This window comes from Gavia stellata, chromosome 10, assembly GCF_030936135.1.
Source record: "Gavia stellata isolate bGavSte3 chromosome 10, bGavSte3.hap2, whole genome shotgun sequence".
In the NCBI taxonomy this organism is placed as follows: Eukaryota; Metazoa; Chordata; class Aves; order Gaviiformes; family Gaviidae; genus Gavia; species Gavia stellata.
Window position 1 is genome coordinate 2408656 of NC_082603.1, and position 22034 is coordinate 2430689.

At 39.0% G+C, this 22034-nt stretch overlaps 1 non-coding gene across 1 annotated transcript; it reads left to right on the plus strand.

The window, feature by feature from the left end:
• Positions 1-14608: 14608 nt before the first annotated feature.
• Positions 14609-14715, plus strand: LOC132317648 (U6 spliceosomal RNA). The gene has a single exon (XR_009484130.1). It is a non-coding gene; the product is annotated as a U6 spliceosomal RNA (small nuclear RNA).
• The last annotated feature ends 7319 nt before the right edge of the window (positions 14716-22034 follow it).

A 22034-nucleotide genomic window follows, 5' to 3' on the forward strand; every position in this document is an offset into this window, starting at 1 on the left:
TTTGGGACATGGTTTAGTGGGCATGGTGGTGTTGGGTTGATGGTTGGACTTGAAATCATTAAGGTTGGAAAAGACCTGTAAGATCATCATGTGTGGGATACTACAGGTAATATCAATTTAAGCTGCCCATGCAACAGCAAGTAACAAAGACTGTATCTGCTTACTTTTATTGCCATTTTTTTTGTGTATTTAAAAACATAAATCTGTACATAAGCCTCAAATCCACTAGTATTGCTGGTATCCACTATAAGCAAAAAACTTTTCATCCCAATCTAAACATTGTTATTAGATATATACTTTGATAAACAGTTACCAGGTGCTCAATTAATATAAACTGTCTCAGCAGTACAAAAGCCATATACTGATGGATTGACTCCTGGTATATAAAGGTGAGTACAAGGATGTATCTATAGGTAAGAAGGTTGGTTTAATAGAGCCTAGGCTGTATATAAGAGTTTCACAAGCAGAGCAAGCACTTCACTAAAATATAAAGTCAATATACATTGCTTTTCTAAGACAGGTGCTTAAATGAAGAAGCTCTGCCCCGTGCCTCAAAGTCAGCAGCCCATCTTGCACACAGTTTAACTTGTTAGGAAACAGATAGTAAATGCACACAGATTGCAGAAAAACTCAGCAAGTTTGTAACCCGCTTCACTTGAGGATGCCAACACACAAGACTTCACAACCCCTTAGAATAAAAAAAAAACACCACAAGACTGCATTTCTTCACCTCTTGGAAGTCCCGTATGAGTCCATCTGTATTGAGAGGGAATACTGCCTTTCTTTCAGCAGGCCTGGGGTGTAAGTAGATGAACCTCAGCTGGGGAATACAGCTAACCTGGAGCTCCTTATAGCCTGCCGGTGTCTGCCAGGTGGTTGATTAGGCATTCACAGGCAGCTGGGACTTACTTGCTGAAAGAAATGTACCACATAGTAAGTTCTCCTTGATACACACTAGACTGTTCTCTATGGTAAGAAAGCTTCAGGAAGGGGTATGGTTTTGGGGTTGGAATTGCAGCGCGGGGTGGGTGGTTGTGGATGTGGATACATGGAGACTTCGTTATCTCAAATGGAAGCTGTAACTCCAAACCACCAGAGTTCCTGGTCTTTCCTGCTCAGTTGTAGGCAAACAGAACTGTCTAAGATATATTGTCACATGCGTTACCTGAATTATTCTGCTGCAGCTGTTCCGTAATATCACTGGAAGAACTTGCATCAGGGGCTAGATTAAGCCCACAGTTGTTAAAAGGACTTCTTTTGCTGTGAAAGGGATTAAGTCAATTATATTAATTACCAGCCATTGCAATTAGAAGACTTGAGAAGCTAGTGATAGTCCAAAACATAGCTGTGAATTATGTCCTCTTCCTTGACACATTAAGGATGCCAGCCCCTTCCCAGGGCTGTGTGTTAGATATCATTAATTAATTGCTGCACAAAAATGACAGCAGGACAAGGCCCATAAACTTCAGTACATACCTCAAAAAACCCTGAAAAGAATGAATAAAAACCCAGAGCAAGTAATTATTCCTCCACTCACAAACAAAAAAGAACAAAATAAACAGGAAGATAGGAAGGACATGTTTTATCCATCAAGATTTAACTGCACCATTACTTTGGCCCTTTATGGGCCAAGATAACAATCTTTTTAGGTGCTTATGTCAGGTAGAATCAATCATTAATTTATATGTGCTTTGTAACCTAGTTCTCTTTTCCTAACTATCAGTTACCTAAATTACTTCACAATGTTAAATCCATAAATATTATGTGCTATCTCTTCAGGGTTCTAGTGATGGTTTTAGCTATTAATCAAGCTGCCTCATTTCTTGATTTTAGTTGTCTGGCTCCAGTCTGACTATTAATTGTTTGGTATTAGGGCAAAGGTTTTAGAAATCAGCAAGTGACATTTATGCAAGCAGTAAGGCTGGCTAATACTAAACATGCATATGGAAACACAATAGCCTTTTATTTTTTGACATGAGTGAAAGCACCTACTGATATAATTTTGAAAACTAAGTAAATACAATTAACTATGGAGATGGAAATTACAAAGAAAAAGCAAAAGGATCACAGCTCAGTAATATGTCAGCAGTCTGCAGGAGTATCTATCCCCCACAAACTGGGAAAGGATCTTCCTTCAGGGCTTTAAACTACAGAGGTAGCAAAACATCCGCAATTACTGCATGTGCAAAATGTGAGTTCTCATACTACAGGTGGAAACCCCTGACACCTCAAGTGGCTGCTGGGTTTTTCCTGGGTACAGCACATTTCGACTGCTCAGCACTGACGAGTCCACCCAGGAGAAGGTTGCGATGACATTACTGGCAAGATGCATGTGACCTTATCAGGCAAGAATTTGGCTGCCATTGCATCAGATGATATGCAAGGGTCTACTTTTCCAGTCTTCTGACAGCAGCGTCCCAACTCGGTAGGAACCAGGGGCACTCTTCTGTTACTATTTACATTACTACATTTTTAACCCACACAAATTTTTGGCCACCCTAAACACCTTGTTTCAAGAACTTCTACTGTTTAAACAGGTTTTATGGAAAAATACAGGTTTTGGAGGGTGGAGTGTTTGTTTCTTTTCCTTGGGCCTGAGACATTTCCATTAATACTTACAGTTCTTGTAGCAGAGGAGACAGACAATGAATAATAGTCCATATTAATTTTCTCTATTCCACTCGTGATTTAGAAATCTCAATCTCATCCCCTTCCCCTAGCCTGAAATGTCATTCCTTGCCTTTGATGGTCCTTCCTGTCCTTCTCTGTTCCTTTTCTAGCTCTCTGACATCTTTTTTGAGGCAGGGGATCAGAACACCAAATAATACTCAATATGCAGAGACTTTATAGTTATATACAGTGCTGTAATTACATCGTTTGGGATTTTTTTTCTCCCCTCAGTTCCTTTCCTAAAAATTCCTAACATTATTTGATTTTGACTGTAATGGAGCAATGATGTGAAGATTTTGTAATGGAGCAATGATGTGAAGATTTCATAAACGTATATATTATAACTTCTCAAGTAGTAATATTTTGGAGTTCAGTATTGAAGCCTGGGCTGTTTTTCCTGTATGCCTCATGTAATATTCATCATTGTTGAACTTCATCTACTGTTTTATTATCTGTTAAGTTACTGTTCTAAGAACCTCCTGCAACTCTTCTTAACTCAGCATTCCTCTTTGTTGCCTGAGTAATTGAATATTACAGGCAAACCCTATCACCTCACTGGTCAGTCTCCTAGTAAACACTTAACACCCTGCACGGATGTCTGAGGGAGGCTACTGATGCTCTTCCTCCACTTAGAAAGTTGGCCATAGAAACCAATTCTTTGTTTCCTACATTTTTAGCCAACTGATAATAACTTATGTCAGGGCTTTTGGCTCTTACCACCAGCAGTTTTGTTTCTGTCAGAGATTTTGAGGAGGGACCCAGGTAGATGTAAAGATCAGACAGCAGTACTGGGTTAGATCAGTCAATAGTCCATCTGGTAAGGTGGCCTGTCTTTGGCAACAACCAACAGCAGATGCCAAGGGAAGCTTGCGCACAAGGCAAACGTGCAATGATGCTTTCCCAGAATATTTACCTCCAGCAGTTTGTAGATCAGTAATTTCTTTAGCTGATGAAATCAGCCAGGTCGCCTTGTCCACGCATACAGTGACTCCTTCACAGAAGTGCAGCATGTCTCTCAAGTACAACGTAGCTCTATGAAAGCCATTTGGACTATATTTTAATATCTTACATTTATCCATGAAGTCACTAATTCTTTTCTTTATTATAGAGAGACAGAAACTTGAATTCTAGGAGACAGTCATGAGCTTACAGAGTTAACAATTAATTGTCATCCTCAATGGAGCTCCCACTTTTATTTCAGCATAACAAAAAATACAGAAAAAAAGTCTCTAAAGTACAAATTGAAAAACTTTTTTTTTTCCCCCCAAAAAGGAACTCTTAGCATTAATATGATGTCAGTTAACCCATCTCTGACAAGGAGTAGTCACAGTTAGCTAAGATCACTGTTCAGCAATCACTATTTAAAGACCTTTAAAAATGTTATAGTAAATAACACTTTCTTCCCAAACACCTGATTTTCTCTACTGTATAACATCTGTATATCTCCCCAGATAATTCTCTTTCTATTAAGACATTAAAAATACCTTTTAAATGGGCATGAAAGAGGAATTGCTGAATTTTCATTTTACTTAATTTCAATAGAGCTTTGAAAGTAATGCACGGATCATGTTTGCATGAACAACTGAAAGGCTGTGGAAATAACAAAGGTATCTTGAGAACCAATTAAACTTCCATAAGGTTATTATGCTGAAAGGAAGCATTGTTATGCACATTTTTTGCAAATTTACAAAAACTGAGGAGTGGTATTGAAATGGCTTAACACCACCTGCTGAGTAACATCAATTGCAAAGCAGAATGTTGAAATGAGTGTCCTAGCCATTTTCAGAAACTGTTTGATATTTTAAAAAGGGAGTCCTTTGCTTCAGGGCTGCTCTCAATGCATTCTCCACCCAGCCTGTATTTGTGCTTCGGTTTGCCCCTGCCCAAGTACAGGACCTTGTACTTGGCCTTGATGAACAGGCCCACCTCTCAAGCCTGGCAGGGTCCCTCTGGATGGCATCCCTTCCCTCCAGCATGTTGACTGCACCACACAGCTTGGTGCCATTGGCAAACTTGCTGAGGGTGCACTCAATCCCACTGTCCATGTCACTGACAAAGATGTTAAACAGCGCCGGTCCCAGTACTGATCCCTGAGGAACGGCACTGGTCACTGGTTACCACATTGATATTGAGCCACTGACCACAACTCTTCGAGTATGACCATCCAGCCAATTCTTTATCCACTGAGCAGTCCAGCCGTCAAATGCATGTCTCTCCAATTTAGAGATAAAGATGTCGTGCGGGACAGTGTCAAATGCTTTGCACAAGTCCAGGTAGATGATGTCAGTTGCTCTTCCCATATCCACCAACGCTGTAACCCCATTGTATTCAGAGGTATGCGTTAAATGGGTGAGCAAAGACAGCTGACCAAAGATGCTAATATGATCCATCAGCTCTAGCTTCTAGATACTTTTGTTCTTGGCCAGCCTCAGGGACCAGAATGGCTACTATAGATTGCAGGGAACCAACAAGCCTCAGCAATACCCCTTTTTCCTTTTTCACCCTGAATATAATTTCAGCATCAGCTGCTGAAGAAAGTACTGCAGTACTTCACCAGCTCTGTCCTCTCAGCTGCTCCCTTTGCACTAGGATCATTTTATTACTGCATGTCCATACCAGCTTCCCAGTATCTATCAGTGGTACCACAAAAAAAGATCATAAAATCTGATTCATGTGCCTTAAGGGTTGGCCTGGGGAAACATTTTTGTTTCATCTATCACAGTAGCTAAGTGAAGAACAGGAGTCTCAGGGAACTGCAACAGAAAAGAAAAGAAGCAGAACACATTGGCATAGGCTTTAATGGGAATATTCCTTTGTTTACTGCAGGGACAAGTCTTAACACCCAAATGGGAATGCCTATGACTTTTGAATCTTAAGATCTAGCTGGCATCAAGAGATATAATGTGAGTTACAACAAAGCACTAGAACTCTAAAGGAAACTTTCACTCTTTACAGATCCAATTGAAAATTTAAAAATAGTAACAGGCTCACTTGCTTACTATATGATAATAACCTCCAAGGCAGACCTCTGCCACCTTGCTCCCTGGCAGGATAGATCAGGTCGTATTAGATTCTGGGCTGCAGCATTGAGACTAATATCAGGATGTGCCAAGTTGCTAATGAAAAGCTACCTCAGGTACCTGTATGTAAAGCTGCAGCAATACTAGCTAATCGCTCATAGCTACTGGTGTTATAAGCACTCCGAAGCTCGATGCTTTAAGACATTGTTGGTTCGCACTGAATATCACTTTTTTGAAGATACGGTCTCAGGTGTAAAAATATTCATAATATAAAACAGAGAAGTACCTTTGTTTTCTCATAAGTTCCTTAAGGGGGAAGAAAAAACAAAACAAAACAAAAAAAAAGCAAAACAAAACAAAAAAACAACAAATCCTCCACCAAATACCCCCTGGTTATTGCTGCTTCTCATTTTGATGGGAAAGCTCATCACCCCTCAAGATGTTGTTAAGAGCAACAGCCAGACCACAGAGACTCCTTTGACCTGAAGAGGCAACTAATGGTCTCATGCTAAGCAGCAGAGAAAATGAACAATCTGATCACAACATAGAGGAATAAATAATACCCAGACAACAACATTTTAAATCTCTTTTCCACCCACTAGCCAGACATATTCCACACACTAGGGTAACCGTAGCAGAGGCACAGTATGCCTCGTATAAAATACATGTGGCAAAGGTTGTAGATAAATGGCTTTGTCAGCTTGCAAAATTCTGTGCAATTATCTAAATTAAAATAATAAGACAAGGTAGATATTGCTGCATTAGCCTTTCAAAAGTACAATTTAATTATTCTCTACATGGTTTGCATTATTGCAAGCTTTTGGTCAGAAATAATATGTCATTCCTCTTCATTGCTTTAAATGACACTAGGAGATCTGATTTATACATGCCTATCAACACATCAGTTTATTTTTTAAAATACGCTAATTTTCAAAAGGCTTTTCTGTCACTATAATCACTGTCAATATTGTGAAGAAAGCATAGCTGGAGTTGGAAGTGCATCACCCCTTGTAGTTAGTATTGGGCACTGAATGCTTGCCAGAGCTGTTTCCACTTTTCTTCGTATTTGTTTATTTGTCAGTTCTGTGGCTCTAATCTCGCTCCCATTTCAGGAAACAGTGACTTGCATGCCGGAGAGGAGCACACCTGCTCTTTGATAGGTATGACAGCAGATACGTGACATGAGGCAATCTCTCAATTACTTGTAAAATGCTTCCAGTTCTGTCTGCTACCAGTATATAGACCACGTTTTCCTCTAAATCACATCCTTTCTGATGTCTGGTCATACTTTTTTATCTTTTTTTTTAGCAACATATATTTTTTTCTGGTTATATTGACAGCTCCTAGAGAATACACAAAAATACATCAAATAACACATATGCGCAGTTAGTGAACAGAGTAACCACAGGACTCAGGGGAGGTATCCTCTTTTGTTGTTTTCATTTTTAGATAAGACTATTTTCAATAATGGAGCTACAGCTATAAAAATATAATGACCATAAAGGGACAGAGAGGATAGGTCAAAAACATCTGTTCCCTCATTTTCACCACCTATCTATAAGCAACGAAACACTTTTCCTCTCTGTTCCCCATCCTCAAGAATTTTAATATTACTCAGTGAAGAATCCCCAAAGACTACCTAAAATATCTATCTTACAGTTAGGTCAGTTCTACCAATATGTTATGACTTACTGTAAATGAGAAAGGTATCCCTTTGAGGATCTGATATATTGAAGTGTTACCTTTCAGGCTTATTGTAGCCAAACACAATTCAATAGTTTTCTCTGAATGACTGGTCTTAATCCAGCGGAATGAAAAAGCATCTTATTATAAAGATATTAGCCCTCTATTGAACACATGATGCACTGTTTGGGGGATTTTGTCTGGGTAAAAACTGCTGAACAAAGTTAGTTCTTACCTGTCACAGTAACTCTGTAATGTCAAAACTGGCAGTCAGGGTCTGAGAAAGAGCAGTTCAAGCTGTTTGCTTGCAGCAGGAAGCAGCTTTAGGGTGATGAGGCATTGAGATGAAGAGTTATTCTTGTTATTCGCTGATTTACCTCCCTCTATTTTAGTGATTAAATCTAGGGACAGGTATATTTCCTCCTGCAGAAATTGTGTAGCTCTTAAATCGACTACATTGTGATTCTCCTGTCAATTGAGAGCTGATAACAAGCCCACATGTTTCTCCATTCAGTCTGCCTTTAGCAAGACCTTCAACTAGTCCATCATACAACAGATTGATGAAGGCTCTATATGCATAACTGTTTCTTCTAGCATGCAGCTGAAGGCATCAGCAGAGCAGGTTGAGACCCAGCATGCAGCTGACAGGGAGGACAGGGGTGTCTGGGTGATAAGGATTAGATGGGGGTCAGCCTGACTAGCCTCCTGCGTTTTGCAAGCTGCTCATTCTGCACAGGACATTTCTCCCTTAGAGAATCAGCAGAGGCGTCACAATCTCCATTCTCCCCACTGGAAACAACCAAAGCAGAAAGGCATTGCCTCAAGGGTTGTTGCTGACCCAGCTCTAACCATCTGCTCCCATGAGCTGGAAGTGCCCTTTCCCTTGTCTCCTTCACTCTCCAAAAGAGGGCAAAAAGATAAGAGGAGGCTGTTGGGTAGGATCCTGCAGTGGTGAGGCCAAGAGGTGAATAAGTGGTAGTAAGACCCAGAATGGGAAACATCATATCCTCTTCCTTCAGCAAATCACATTATCCTCTCCCTAAACTCTTCTGTCCCTTTGGGTGGAAGCTGCATAGTCCTCTCGCCTGACACCAGCCCATTCTACCACTTCCCCTGCATTGACTTTTGTCTACTCAGGTTGCACTAGGGTGAGATATAGATAGTTATTGTCTTCAAAGAACATGATTAATTATTTAATCCTGAAATCCCCATCAAGTCATTTTCTTGCTTAAGTCCTAACATAGCAGGTCTTGAAAAGTGTTGTTTCCACAACATATGGATGAACACAGAGACTTTTATTATTTTCTGTTTCTTTATCTTGTCCTTTTCTGGTGTTGGCAGTGGTTTCTCATTTTCAGGAATCTGTATCAAATACGTCCTCCCCTGATACGGGGGATTTTCACTCTATGACAAATTTTAGAGGCCCATCTATATTTATATTGCACATCCCCTTTCCTCAGTTGAGTTATATATTCGTCTTGTACAAGTGCTCTGGTGAGATCCAACAATATCTGGTTATTAAACAAACTCCCATTAGAGCTATGAAGCGTGCTCCGGGAACGGTTAGTCTGCCTGCAGCCCCAGAAATGGCTGGGGATTAAGGTCAGGAAGAGGTGTACAGTTCTTTCATGGCTGACAATTGCACTTCTTGTTTTCAGACATCCCAGTTCATAAGTTTCCCTCTGTTGAGCATGCCAGGCTGCCTGCTGGGGAGGTGGCATGTCTCTGAGATGCTCACTGGAGAGCCAAACAGCGAACCTGAATCACGGCAGCATTTAAAGATGAAGGGAAGCCTTGGGTTGATGTGGCTCTAGCAAAACCTCTTTGCAAAATTATAAAAACAGTAAGATAGGAAATGACTGCCCCAGTATGGAGAGCACAGTGTTTTCAGGCTGGATTGATGCAACTATTTCAGGTATCAGGTATCTAAATCTGCTGTGACAAACAGCCTTGACCTTCTAACCACACTCACAAGGGGCAACAAAAACATGCAATAATCAGAGACAGCTGACTGTAACAATTATTTCAGAACTGCTGGGCATATATGTATCGCAGTACAACTTTCAAATCTCCACACAGAAATAATATATCAGGTTAAAATTAAAAATGCTTAGCATGTCTTGCACATTGTTGCCCCACAGTTTCATACAGATACACAAGTAAAATAAAGCCAATGTCTTTTATGTATTTTATTTATTCCTCAAGCAGGAAAGACTTGCCATAGCAATCTCTCATAGCCTGACTTACCTTACCTAATGACTAAGTAGATTTGGGTAGGCTTGTGGGTAGGGTCTCTACAGCCACAGCTGAGAAAGCTCTTCATTTGTATTCGGGCTATTCTGCAGACAAAGGGTTGCTGATATATGTTAAATCCCTGAATTTATTAAAAGACCAGACAATGTAATACTAATCATATTTGCAGGATTTCTAAGCAGATGGTTGATATCAAACACCCAAGATAACAAAATTTCAGAGTAAAAGAATATAAAGAAAAAATCCCCTACTAATGCTAAGGTGAAGACAATTGATCTTGAATATGCATCTCAAAACCAAAAAAATTATTAACATGTTTTTAAGACTGTCCACAGATTTTCTTTTTAACCATATGTAATAAAAAGTAATGTATGCCAGCCAAAAGAAAAAAAAGGCAGAGAAAGAAAAGAGCCCTTGGAATTCTCTTAGTTACAGAAAAACAGAGAATGAAAACCAGTAGTGTGTGATGAAATAGACAGTCACCATTCTGCCATTTGGGGGAAAAGTCCTCCAATATCCTGAATCCAGACACATCAGGTCATCAAAGGTCCTGCTGCTGCATCGATTAGCTCTCCTCTCTAGAAAGCAATGAAGTTGCACTTACTTTTCTCAGAATTCCTTCTAGACAACTACAGAAAAAGTGTAACACACTTTTCAAACTCCTTACTTGACACTTTTTAAAGTACTGTCATAAAGGAACACTTTTTCATTTCTACCGTGATTTAAAACGGGTGACCAGTAATGAAAGAACACACACACGCACATATGCACATCTTTCAAATTGACAAATCTGTGTTAAAACCACCGCTATTAGCCACCATTGATCAACAGAGTATTTCTTTCGAGGAAGGGCACAGTAGGCTTGACAAGGTGTCCTTAGGCTGGCGCATTTTGTCATGCTTCATATTAAACTGCAACAAGACATAATGATACCTTACGTGTAAAGTAATGTTTGTATGGTACCTTCCTTTGCTCAAGGGTTGTCCTTGAAAAATTGATTTATCTATTTAAAGAAATCTCAATAGCTCACAAGCCTGTCCTGCTGAGATAAGACATCATCACCGAATGGAGTCTAACCTATACATTATATAGTGCCATGACACATGTATTGAACACAAATATAGGCCTAATTCTGCCCTTCTGTGCAATTCCCAGGCTAAAAGCAGTTTAACTCTCCAGCTTGTAAAGGACGGTAATAACTTTAATATATCAACATATTACTCAGAGGACTGAATAGACAGACATTCCTGGACTTTATAAATATAGCAGGTTTTGAGAGGCACATCAGTTTATGGTAAAAAGCTACAAAGATTTGCATTTGATTTATTAGTTGTGTGTGCACTAGAATTTTAAGATTGCTGAAAGCCATATTTTCAAGAACTCAGCAGCTTCCCTGAGCAGCACAACACTCCTGTAAAAATTTCCCAGTATGCAGCAGTTCCTATGGTGACCTAAAAGGGCTAGACTGGACTTAAATAATTTGTGGAGCTGTTTTATTGTCTTGCAACACAGAGAGTATGAGCACCTAAGGAAGCTGCTTCTATAGCTAGGGCTACACAAATTCTGTTTGTGGATTTTCTGGAGTCTAATAAGGGCTGAGGTTACATGCTGCCTTTCTCTCACAAAGGTCTCTCACTTCTAGCTGTCACTGACTTTCCTGAGACTTACAGAAATTCAGTATTTTGGGGTCTGTACCCTGCTGTTGGATTTGGTTGCACTTGACCTTTGGGGCAGAAGTTGACGATCTCCCCCAGTAATGTACTGGGATCTGCATGCTGTTGTGGCCATGCACAGTGTGATCACAAGTCTCGCTTTCTTGGGTTAAAAAACCCCTCTTAATGGTGTTGTAAAGAACGTCCCTTCCCAAATGTCCTCCCTGTGGGCACCCCCAGAAGCGTGTAGAGTCTTTCCCCTTTCAAAACACTCTTTCAGAGTAACCAACCTTTCCTACTGATGCCAGTCCTTTAAAAATAAATCAATACATGACACTTCTTGAAATGGGAAGTCTCGTTTCTTTCTAGTCAAGCAAGAAAGTTGTTAGGTGATTTCAAATTCCTTAACAACAATACTTTCAGACTCTCATTTCTCTTGTTCAAGATGAGCAAACACAGATTTACAGTAACTTGTCATAACATCTCAGTCTAACGAGAAGAGAGCAATATCAACTGAATATACAATAGACAGCCCTATGACCCAGTTCACCTGAGCGTGGCATGGAATAGAATTCTTTACCAGTTTTTTCAAGGGAGACACAAATATTGAACAAGAAAATATGCATCTTATTTACTGGAATAGCACTTTCTTTTAAATGTTGTAAACTTTGGAATATAATGAAACTGTATTTCACTTGAGTGGAAAGCCCTCCTGTAGTAGAAGCAGCAAAGTAGAGATGTGAATGAACCCTATATTTAAATATCATTGCAACTGTAATTAAACAAAGGAGTATCTGGGAAGAGGAAACATCTGCACTATAGAGAGCATTTTGCACTCTTAAGTACCTTCATTGGAAATTTAATTTTTTTTTCATGACGCAGGAGTAACCAGAGCTATAAAAGCATAATTTAACACTATAGTAAAAATAAATTGTAACACATTTATTCTATATCATATTTATTATGAATGTTTCTGCTCAGCAGGATAGTCAAAAATTAACATACTATGTCACTGAGTAGAAGTTTAGAAGGCAAGAGTTGAATCTGTCATTTGCCAATAGATCTAAATTTTAGCAGAAACCAGGTGTACTACTGTCTTTTATCTACCAGAAACAGAAAAAATTGTGGAAGCACCAAATAACTCTAACTCCTACTGTTGAAGGCTATACAAACTGAATTTTTCAATGCATACGTTGCAGTTTCGGCTGATAGTAATAAATAAAACTATCCTAGGAACTAGTCCATCCAAAGGACTTACTGACATAGCCTTTGTTGTCTAGCCTGAAGGGGACTGAGGATGTTGAACATGATCCGAGAGCCCCTAGGGTCAGTGGTGTCAGGATTTCATCCATAAGCCATATGGAGATGGAAAGAAATACAAAAACATCGAGGTCTACAACTTGGGCTGTTAATGATGTGGACAGTAGGGCAGATAAGGAGGAAGCACAAACGAGTAATTTATTCTGTCTCATCATCTCTGTATCCTAGTGTGTAGTTACTCATGTTCTCAGGAATCAACTTCTTTTGGAGGGGATTATGTACATCTTTTTCAGTCAGAAAAGCTGTTAACCCAACTGCTGGCTTTCATCCTAGTTTACCAACTTCTCAGTCGTCTACTTCTGTCAACCTGCGCCTTCAGAGAAAGATTTTCAGTCTCTCACATCCATGTCTAAGCTGACAACTTCTTTTGTCTCTTCACTGTAGGTCATTTCTGTACAGAAAAGAGAGTCTAATTGTCTTTTTTTGTTGTTGTTTTTTCTGTTGTTTCACCTTCTGGAAAACAAAAAACAGATTCATACCCTCAGTAGTGCTGCAGCTGCTGAAGAATCTGCACATTCCTCGAATATTTTCAAGAAGCCTGAATTAGCATCACTAGAGTTCGTAAAGCTTTCTTATACACTTTAAATAGTGCTCCTGCAAGGCAATATTTTCCCATAGCAATATGGTATGTGTTAATGCTTCAGTGCTGCAGTTAGAAACCCATGTGAAATGAAGAGTCAGGACTGTGAACAGGGGCAATTGTCCTGCATCCCACATGCACCATGGCTCCAGCAGCTGCTGCAAGCGGGGACAGCTGGAGATAGCTCCAACCCTGACTCCCAGAGCCGCCCCCAGCCCCAGCACTAGGCGAGAACTGCTGGGCAGAAGCTCCAGGCTCTGCCAGGGAGGCAGCATTTTAGGCCAAGGGCTGGCTGAACCGCCTGGAGTGCTCCCTGCAGCCATCCCTTGGTGCGCGAGGGGAAGTCCCTGCTAACTAGTGGCATCCAGACCATGGCTCCTTCATGCCTGCTGAGGCCAACATGGAAGAATTCTGTCCCAGAATTACCTTAAATGTCATAATCAGTCATGTACTACCCGTGATCCTCATCCTCAGTAAACAAACAAATAAATAAATAAATAATTTTTTTTTTTTTTTAATAATATTTCCAGCTTATTTTTACCACCCAAATCTGTTCATTTCACTAGAAATGCAAGCTTATGCCAGTTAGACGTTTGCTCATAATAGAACATCAAAGGAAGTGGGGTAGTATTTTTATGAAAAAGATTTTGATATTCTACAAGAAAGAACAAAGTTATCTTAAATCACCCTCTACAACTGTCTTTGCAGGAGGATGCTGGAGAAAGTATCAATCATTTAATAGCTAGATTGCTCAGAGCATTTAGTTCCTCCTAGTTTCTTCTGTCTTCTGGGAAGAAAAAATACCTTAAATTGCCTTCTGTCTTTCTGTAGTTCCAAGCATATCTTTTGTGCTTTTTCCATCTCTGCTTTTATTCATGAGTTGTCACTAAAGTAAGCGAGCAAGTAGAAAACGAAGCAAAACAAAACAACAGATAGCTCAAAGAGCTTGACAGTAGCTTTTGCCCTAAGGCCACCAGTGCAAACCCGTCATAAATCAGCAGTGGCTCAAGTAGCTGGTCTCTAATGGTTGTCTGACGACCTTAGTAAAGTGTTAGGCATGTTGTTTTCATACAGCAGATCTAGGCTGTCACAGCAAGAAAGTCTATGCAGAGAATGTGGAATATGCTTTTGCTGGTAGTGACCCTTTGGGACAGTAATGAGGAATGCATTATGGGGTGCAGGTTAGAAAACTTGCTATTCCTCAGCAAATACACAAGAAACCACTGCCTAGTGTTAGTACTGAAAAGCCTTGATCAGAGCTAGGCTCGCCCCAAAAGAGAATAAATGTGTAGAGAGTGAGGTCAGAAATGAAAATACAAAAAACCCCCAAAACACACAAGTTAGACTCCTAAATGTTTTTTTAATCACACTAAAGTACTATTGCTCTAAATTGCAGTTGAAATATGCTATGAGTGGGAAAGAATCAAACTCTGCTCACTTCAGCAGCACATATACTAAAATCGGAACAATACAGAGGAGATTAGCATGGCCCCTGCGCAAGGATGACATGCAAATTCGTGAAGCATTCCTTTTTTTTTTTTTTTTGTGGGATATGGTTTAATGGGCAAGGTGGTGTTGGTTGATGGTTGGACTTGATGATCTTACAGGTCTTTTCCAACCGTAGTGATTCTGTGATTCTGTGATTCTGTTAATGAAAACTGGTTAAAAGGTTTTAAATTAATGCTTCTAACTACTTTTACAAAACAATACAAGAGAGAACAGGCTAAGAAACATCCAGGAAAACATAAGGAATTAAAAATCAAGATAGCCCAGTCCTTGCCTTCCTTACTGAATTTGCCTCCTCTATTGATTAAGGAAAAAAAATAAAATCTTATTGAAAATCAACTTTATCCTTCTTTTAAAAAAAATCCCTCATAGGAATCATTAAAGTTACTGCCATTGGCATAGACGTTATGTCTATGGGAGTAAAGTGTAGTTTCCATCTGCACGCTCAGGGAAGGGACAGGGAGACAACTTCCCTCTAGGCAGGCACACACAGCCCTTGTACAGCACATGTCGGGGTGAAGCAAAGCCTCGCCTGTCTGTTCTCCGTCTGTCTGGGAGATTTTCAAGCTCTGGTGGAAAATGCCTCTAGTGCTTGCATTGGATTGCTGCAGCTCAGCAGAGCTTCCCAGGCTTCTAAATGAGATACTCCATCTCAAACAAAATTAGATGCTTGACAGAAGAATTATTATATGAACTTTTCTGGCTGGGGTTATCTGGAGTGCAGAATAGACTGTCATAAAGGTGCTTTCTGGTCTTGAAATGTATGACAATATACGGAGCACAATTAAGCTGCTTTATTGCTGTTTTGCTAGTAAGTTGATTACCAGGGCAACATTTGTAGGTGGTGTTGTTACAAAAAGAAGATTTTTATTATAGCTTTTGATTTAAATAATCTGACCGTTTACAGTCATTAAAGAAAAACTATGTCCCCTCATTAAATTAATAGTTTTAAATGTCTTTTGCTGTCAAACTCTGTTATGGTGTACTGATAAAAGTGTATCTGATTATTAATTAACCACAGATGAACCCAGGAAGACCTGCAGCTCATTTCTAATGGCTGCTTCAGAGGGCAGTAGTAATCAAACACACAAGTTATAAATCAATTAAATAACATCGTCACCATCATAAGTAGTCCCGCAGCATCAGTGACATGCGAACGCCTCCACAGCTCTGAGGTTAACTGTGGACATAGCAATCCTTTCTCCTGGCCATGACAATTTATGCGTCTCCTTCTAGGAACTCAGTGGCATTTATCCTTATCACACTGTGGCGTTTTCCGTACTTCTCTCAAGGAGGGAAGTTTTTAGCATATAGATCCTTTGTGTTATGAAGGGCTTATCTTTCTGTCTTTGATGCATAGTAAGTGCTCACAGAAATACTGCCACTGCGCTGGAATAGTGTAACCGATCCCCTTAGTCTCCTTTCCCAGTACTCCTGTTACTAAAGCTTCAGTGTAAATTCAAACCTTATCAAATGCTAGTAAACTTAATGGGCTGCATGATTGCTTGCTTTTTTGAAGTGTGGTTGGCATTTATTACGAGCTTAGGAACCGTTGAAAAAAAAATCATTCTTGGTGAAAAAACCAAACAGACATCAAGTTCGTTTCCTAGTTCCTCTTCCCATCCATTTCAAATTAACCACTTGGTGACACAGTCTTTAATCATGTCAACTAGCCTTACTGTTGTTTAGCTTTTCTTCATATACTTGTTTTGGGAAACTGTGCTCTTTACCATACTCCTCTGTGAAGGGGTCCTGGGAAAGGCTGATCGTGTTCACCTTCTAACAGAATAAGATCAGTAAGTTGGGACCAAGAAACTGGGAAATTAGCAGTAAGTTTGCTACCACCACATTCAGGAACCTTATTACATGTGATGAATAGTAGCTCTAGATAAATAAGCATGCACTCCTTTTTCCAGAATAATTGGCTTTATCTTTTGCCTACCAGCTATGAGCCCTACTTTTAATTTACTCTTTTTTTTATTCACTTTTTGATGTAACAGTTCAATGAGGGTTTAAATTCCTTTCCCCATGCAGCCCTTTTATCGTGCTTCTAATTACCTAGCCTAATTGCTCTGAACTGGTATGAGCCTGTGCATTTTTAAATGATTTTCTTTAATTACAATTCTTTACTGAAGAAAATGTCACTGAAATACATCTTACTAAAACAAAAAACACCACTGAAATACATCTTCCAACCATTTGAAAATGCAAGTACGTAATATGGAAGTTTACCATACTTTACCTTCACTTTTAGCTTGTCCACAAAATCATGCAGCATCACATACAAAAAAGGGCAAAAATACACAGATATTAAAATAAGAAAATCATAGAAAAAGTAAATTATAATATAAGTAGTTTTAGTTGAGCATGAAGAGGGCTAAACTAGTATAGCTACAAAAAGGAGGGAGAGGGTTGTATGTAGAATATTCTCCAAATCTCACTGTCAGTGTTTTTATACTTTGAAGTGCAAATGCCATCCTCTGCGGGGGAACAATGTCTTCATTGTGCTGAAGCATGTCTTTGAGTATGCATTAGAATCGATGGATGTTAATTGGTTGTGAACAAAACACTTGACATTTCCAAAATGGGTCTTATGGATGAAAATTAACAACTGCTTATTTTTATGTATTTTATATGAGCATAAGATATGTTTTGGGTTTTTTATCTGTGAAATATTTTCATAATTCTGCAATCAAACTTCAGCAGTGAGAAGTTCACAAATAGTGATAAGAAAGCTGCAACTGTAATTTAAGGTGACATTATAGAAACTTCCCCGTAAGATATAGGTTACTGAGAAAAAAGAAAGAATTTTTAAAAATTAATCTTCAAATTGAATGTATCACATTCAATACAGTGCTACAAAGAGACACCTTGTTCAAAATTTCCATAGCCATTAGACTTGTGTTCTGGAAATTTTATAATGCAAAGGTGTTTATATTTACCTTTTAAAATATAAACACTTCTAACCAAACAAAGATATCATTCATTTAATTTTGGGAACAAACTGAGGTATTGTCTTTTTAAATAATCCAACATATTGTCTGAGAGTATTCCAATACACATCCCCAATAGGGAACAATCATTTATTTGTTTAATGATATGAGAAACTGAAACTCTAAAGACCGGTGCATCTTTATGTACATGTATTGGCTCATTTATTGCCTTGCAAGGTTTAGCTTCAACTTTTCCATTAGGCACCAGCACAACAGATAAAATAATTTCTATTGTCTAGGACATTTTTTTCTGTCAGTGATCTGTATCACAGCTGCTATATGAAAGATGAATGTTACCCCTCATTGATACTCTTTACAATCTAATTAATTTCTCAGCAGTATATTAATTAGGCAACAAAAGTAGCCTAGAACTCCGATACTTATAAATGAGATCAGAAATTGATACCAACTTTCCTAACTCAGCAAAACCAAGTCATGTATGAGAATATTGCCTGTTTATTTTAAGAAACGTCTGTTGTCAGGACCATGAAAGGTAGCTCAGCAAACAACCAGCACTTGCAAAGCTGGCTTGCAAGGTTTCTGTCTTCTCTAATGACCAGATCACACACTATGCATTGGTGAATCTGCAAACTTTTGCTAAATGAGGATAGCCACAGACATGCTGAGAAGGAAGAGTCTAGTGGCTTCAGCACTGCCATCCTTGGGAAAGAACAGAAGTCAAAAGGAGAGAAATCTTCCATGAAAGACAAATTCAACCCAATTCAAGCCCCTCTGATGAGCAGAGAGACTGAAAGCATTCACTGTCCCTCATCAGGGGCAATGCTTTCAAACAACTCGCTCCAGTTTTATTTTTAGAAGACAGGCACTAAAAACAACAGACTGAAAGAGGATAAAAGTTTTTATTGCCATGGCTGTACACTTTCTGGCAATGCCTACTGCCTCAGGGATGGAGTTGCTGCAAACAGGACCTCGACAATCACAGTCCAGCTCAGAAAGGGACTTGAACTTCCTTCAGGCAGGGAGCAATGGTGAAAGTGCCCTGGGTTAATATGGTCATGTCAAGCCAACCAAAGTTCTAGGATTAAAGTTCTTCAATACATGGAATACATTGTAGTCACAAATTCCCAGCACTTTGGGGCTCTACAAAGGGCGTTTGCTGTTTTCTTGCTTACATAGCTGTATTAATACAGAGTCCACAAGGCTAAAACCACACAACTCCGCTCTTTGCTCAAGACAGCCACCCCTTCAGGAAAAAATTATTAAGAAATCTTTCTTGCATGGAAGGATGGCTCATTTGGTATGTTTATTCAGGAACGGTGTCCTCTAATTTGGCTATCTGGGCTTAATATGAGTGTCCCAAAGGTTTTCTTTACTGGAGAATCTCATAGCACAAAGCAAATGTGGCATTGTGTCTGAGGTTGCAATGAGTCTTTTTAGTGTTCCTTGCATGCTGGACTGACTGTAAAGCTAACTGAGTTATTTTAAGAGTTCTTTTCATTGCTTTAAATTGGATGTAAATATACATGAAGTGCTTAGACAATTGCTTCTTGAGTTCTAAGGGAAATAAGAGCAAGTACCCTCAAGTCAGAGGTTCCTCTCATCAAGAGACTCTTACACACTCCTAGTGCGTCCTGCTAAAACAATAAACAACACAAAGAGAACTGACTGCAGACATACCTATGGTTAAGCCATTATCAAAGAACTGCAGAATAGCTTAGGTTGGAAGGGACCATTGAGGGAGCTTGCAGGACCTGGAAAGCAAAGCCAGTCAAACAGAAAAGCACAATAATCACAGCTGTAAGATGAAACAGGAATAATTAGGAAATCATTCTGGTGTAGAATGATTTCCTAATTACTCCTGCTGGTTTTGTCAGATTCCCTGGAGTGCTGGAAGTCTCAAGACTGCAAAGAAAGCTAAAAAAGTGTTAGTAGTACTCTTTCTGTTGGTGTATGAACAGTTGCTACACAGGTTATGGCCACCTATTTTCAGCTAATAAGAAACTACTTTGGTGTTATACTTGCCTTTGAAAGAAGCCTGTGATGATATCTGAGAATGATATACAAAGCCTAATTTTGATATTTGGAAACTAGCAGAATAATCAGAACTAGCAGAATTAGCAGAACTAGAACTAGTGACATAAGTGCTTTTAATGTACTAATAATGCCTCAGTACTTCAGTCAGGACCTTGTTTGGCTAAGTGATGTACTTTTCAAAAAATAACAGAGAATGCAGTTGCTGTGCCCAAAAGCTTGCAATCTAAGCAAAAGCATAGGTTGCCATGAGGGCAAACCCATGTAGAAGAATCAGAGTCGTCTATTCTCTTAGGATCCTTTGAGAATAGCAACAAATAATGGATAAAATTAGTCAAAGTAATTTATTTGGATTTTCAAAAGCCTTTTGTCAAGCTCTCTAGAGAACATTAAACTCAGCAGTCTTGCAAGAAGAGGTAAAATAGCAGAAACGAATGATTTACTTTAATCACTGAAAAAAACGTAACACTTGGGAGTTGCAAGATTTCCATACTCAGACAGAAATGTATAGACTTAATTTTTTTGACTAGGGGAGGAGCAGTAATGTAGCAAAGTTTGCCAATCATTTGGATAAGTTTAGATGAAAGGAGACACATTAAAGCAATTCAAAGGAATCCAACAAAGACGGGTGAACGGGAGGGATACTGGCTCATAGGCAGGTACAGATATTGGAAAAAAGAGTTTGAGCTATTCGGGCACATTCCTGATCCCTCTTCTGTAAATACCACACAAAAAGAACCGTGGTTTGGGTGAAGGAATGTGAGGGGAATTTTTTTTTTCTTCTTAAAGCTGAATATTGAGACAAAAAAGAAAAAGCCACACAAAAAAAATCATAACAGAATTAGAATTATTACCTAAATTGAGCTGTCTCATAGACCTAATGACCAGACTTTTGCTTTCAAAACATGTATGAATTAAGGGTACTGGTCAGAACTCTTACGAAACGGAAAGTTCATATGCAAAATTCCAATCTGGATCTAGGAGACAGGCATGGCTAACTCTCAGCACCGAGTCATCTTTCTCTTGGTATTGAAAAGCACCTTTTTATCCTGCCAGTGGTGGTTATATCTGAGTTTCCTTCGGGGTGGACAAACCACTGTGGTTTTCACTGTGGTGGAAAGCTGCTCTGAGTGGGTTATCCAGGTGCCTTTTTTGTTCAGCCTCCTTGTTTGCCCATTTAACTGAGGTGTCACGCTACACGCTATACACTGATGGTCAATATTTTAAAACGTAATTGCAGCTATTGCCTGTCTTTAAATAGATCATGATAACTTTTCCACTGAAGACTCTTAATGAGTAATTTGTCATATCTTCAATATCCTTGGCTCTATCTCAACAATGCATTTGTTACTAATCATATCCTCTCAAGGTTAGTGAAACAGCAATACAAAAAAGTGTCTTTTCTGCAGCAAGGGGTCAGTAATTTATCTGCACAGACCATTCAAGAGTGTAGTCTGAGCTTACAGCAGCACATAATCGATGGCTGTGTTAGGGGGAGCACAAAAATTATCACAGTCGTGTTTACCACTGAATTGATACTACGCTTTGTTAAATAAAATGCATTGCACCAATTACTTTAAACTAAGTTAGCAAAGCCGAGATTGATAGACAGTATCAAAACACACATACAGAGCTATTAAGTCATAGCCTTCTAATATTTCTGAACAATCAAATTCCAGTGCTTTTCAAGGTTTAGATCTTTGTACTTTTCCATCAAAGTAGCCAGCCTTTGGCAGATGGAGGTATTTTCTACATTGGATACTGGAAAAAATGTGTTTGCCATTCCTCTGCTGCCATCTGCCCTCAAAAATGTATATGTGCAGCCAGATTTGTCCTACCTTTAGAAAGTCTGAAAGGCATTAAAGAATAACACTAAAACCAACAAACAAAAGGTCCTAACAACAGGTAGCTGTGTTCATTGCCATTTTCTTCAAGATATTTTTGAAAAAAAGATACAATAATATTGAACTAGAAAATAAAAGGATTACTTGAATCATTACCCGTTACAAGGAAACTCCCTAAATAAAATATAATTGCAGGCATTTAACTTGTATAATGGTATCTTTTTAAAAGCAGCCACAGCATGTTTGATTCAGTGGGTATGCAGAGAAATTTTGATCTGATGAATGTTGGCAGTAACAAACAGGAGGTAAAAGGTATGTTAATTTTCTCCATTAATTCGTTGCCTTCTTTAATTTGTAGCCTGTGCTCAGGCTCCATGAGAAGCATTTATTAGAAATCCAGTCTCCTTTTTTTTTTGGTCAAAAAAGCATGTTGAGTTGGATCCTCTCTTACAATGTATTTCTCTCTCTGTTCTCTGCCAAGTAGAAAAAATCTAGAAACTCGTCACCTTCCCATGCTCCAC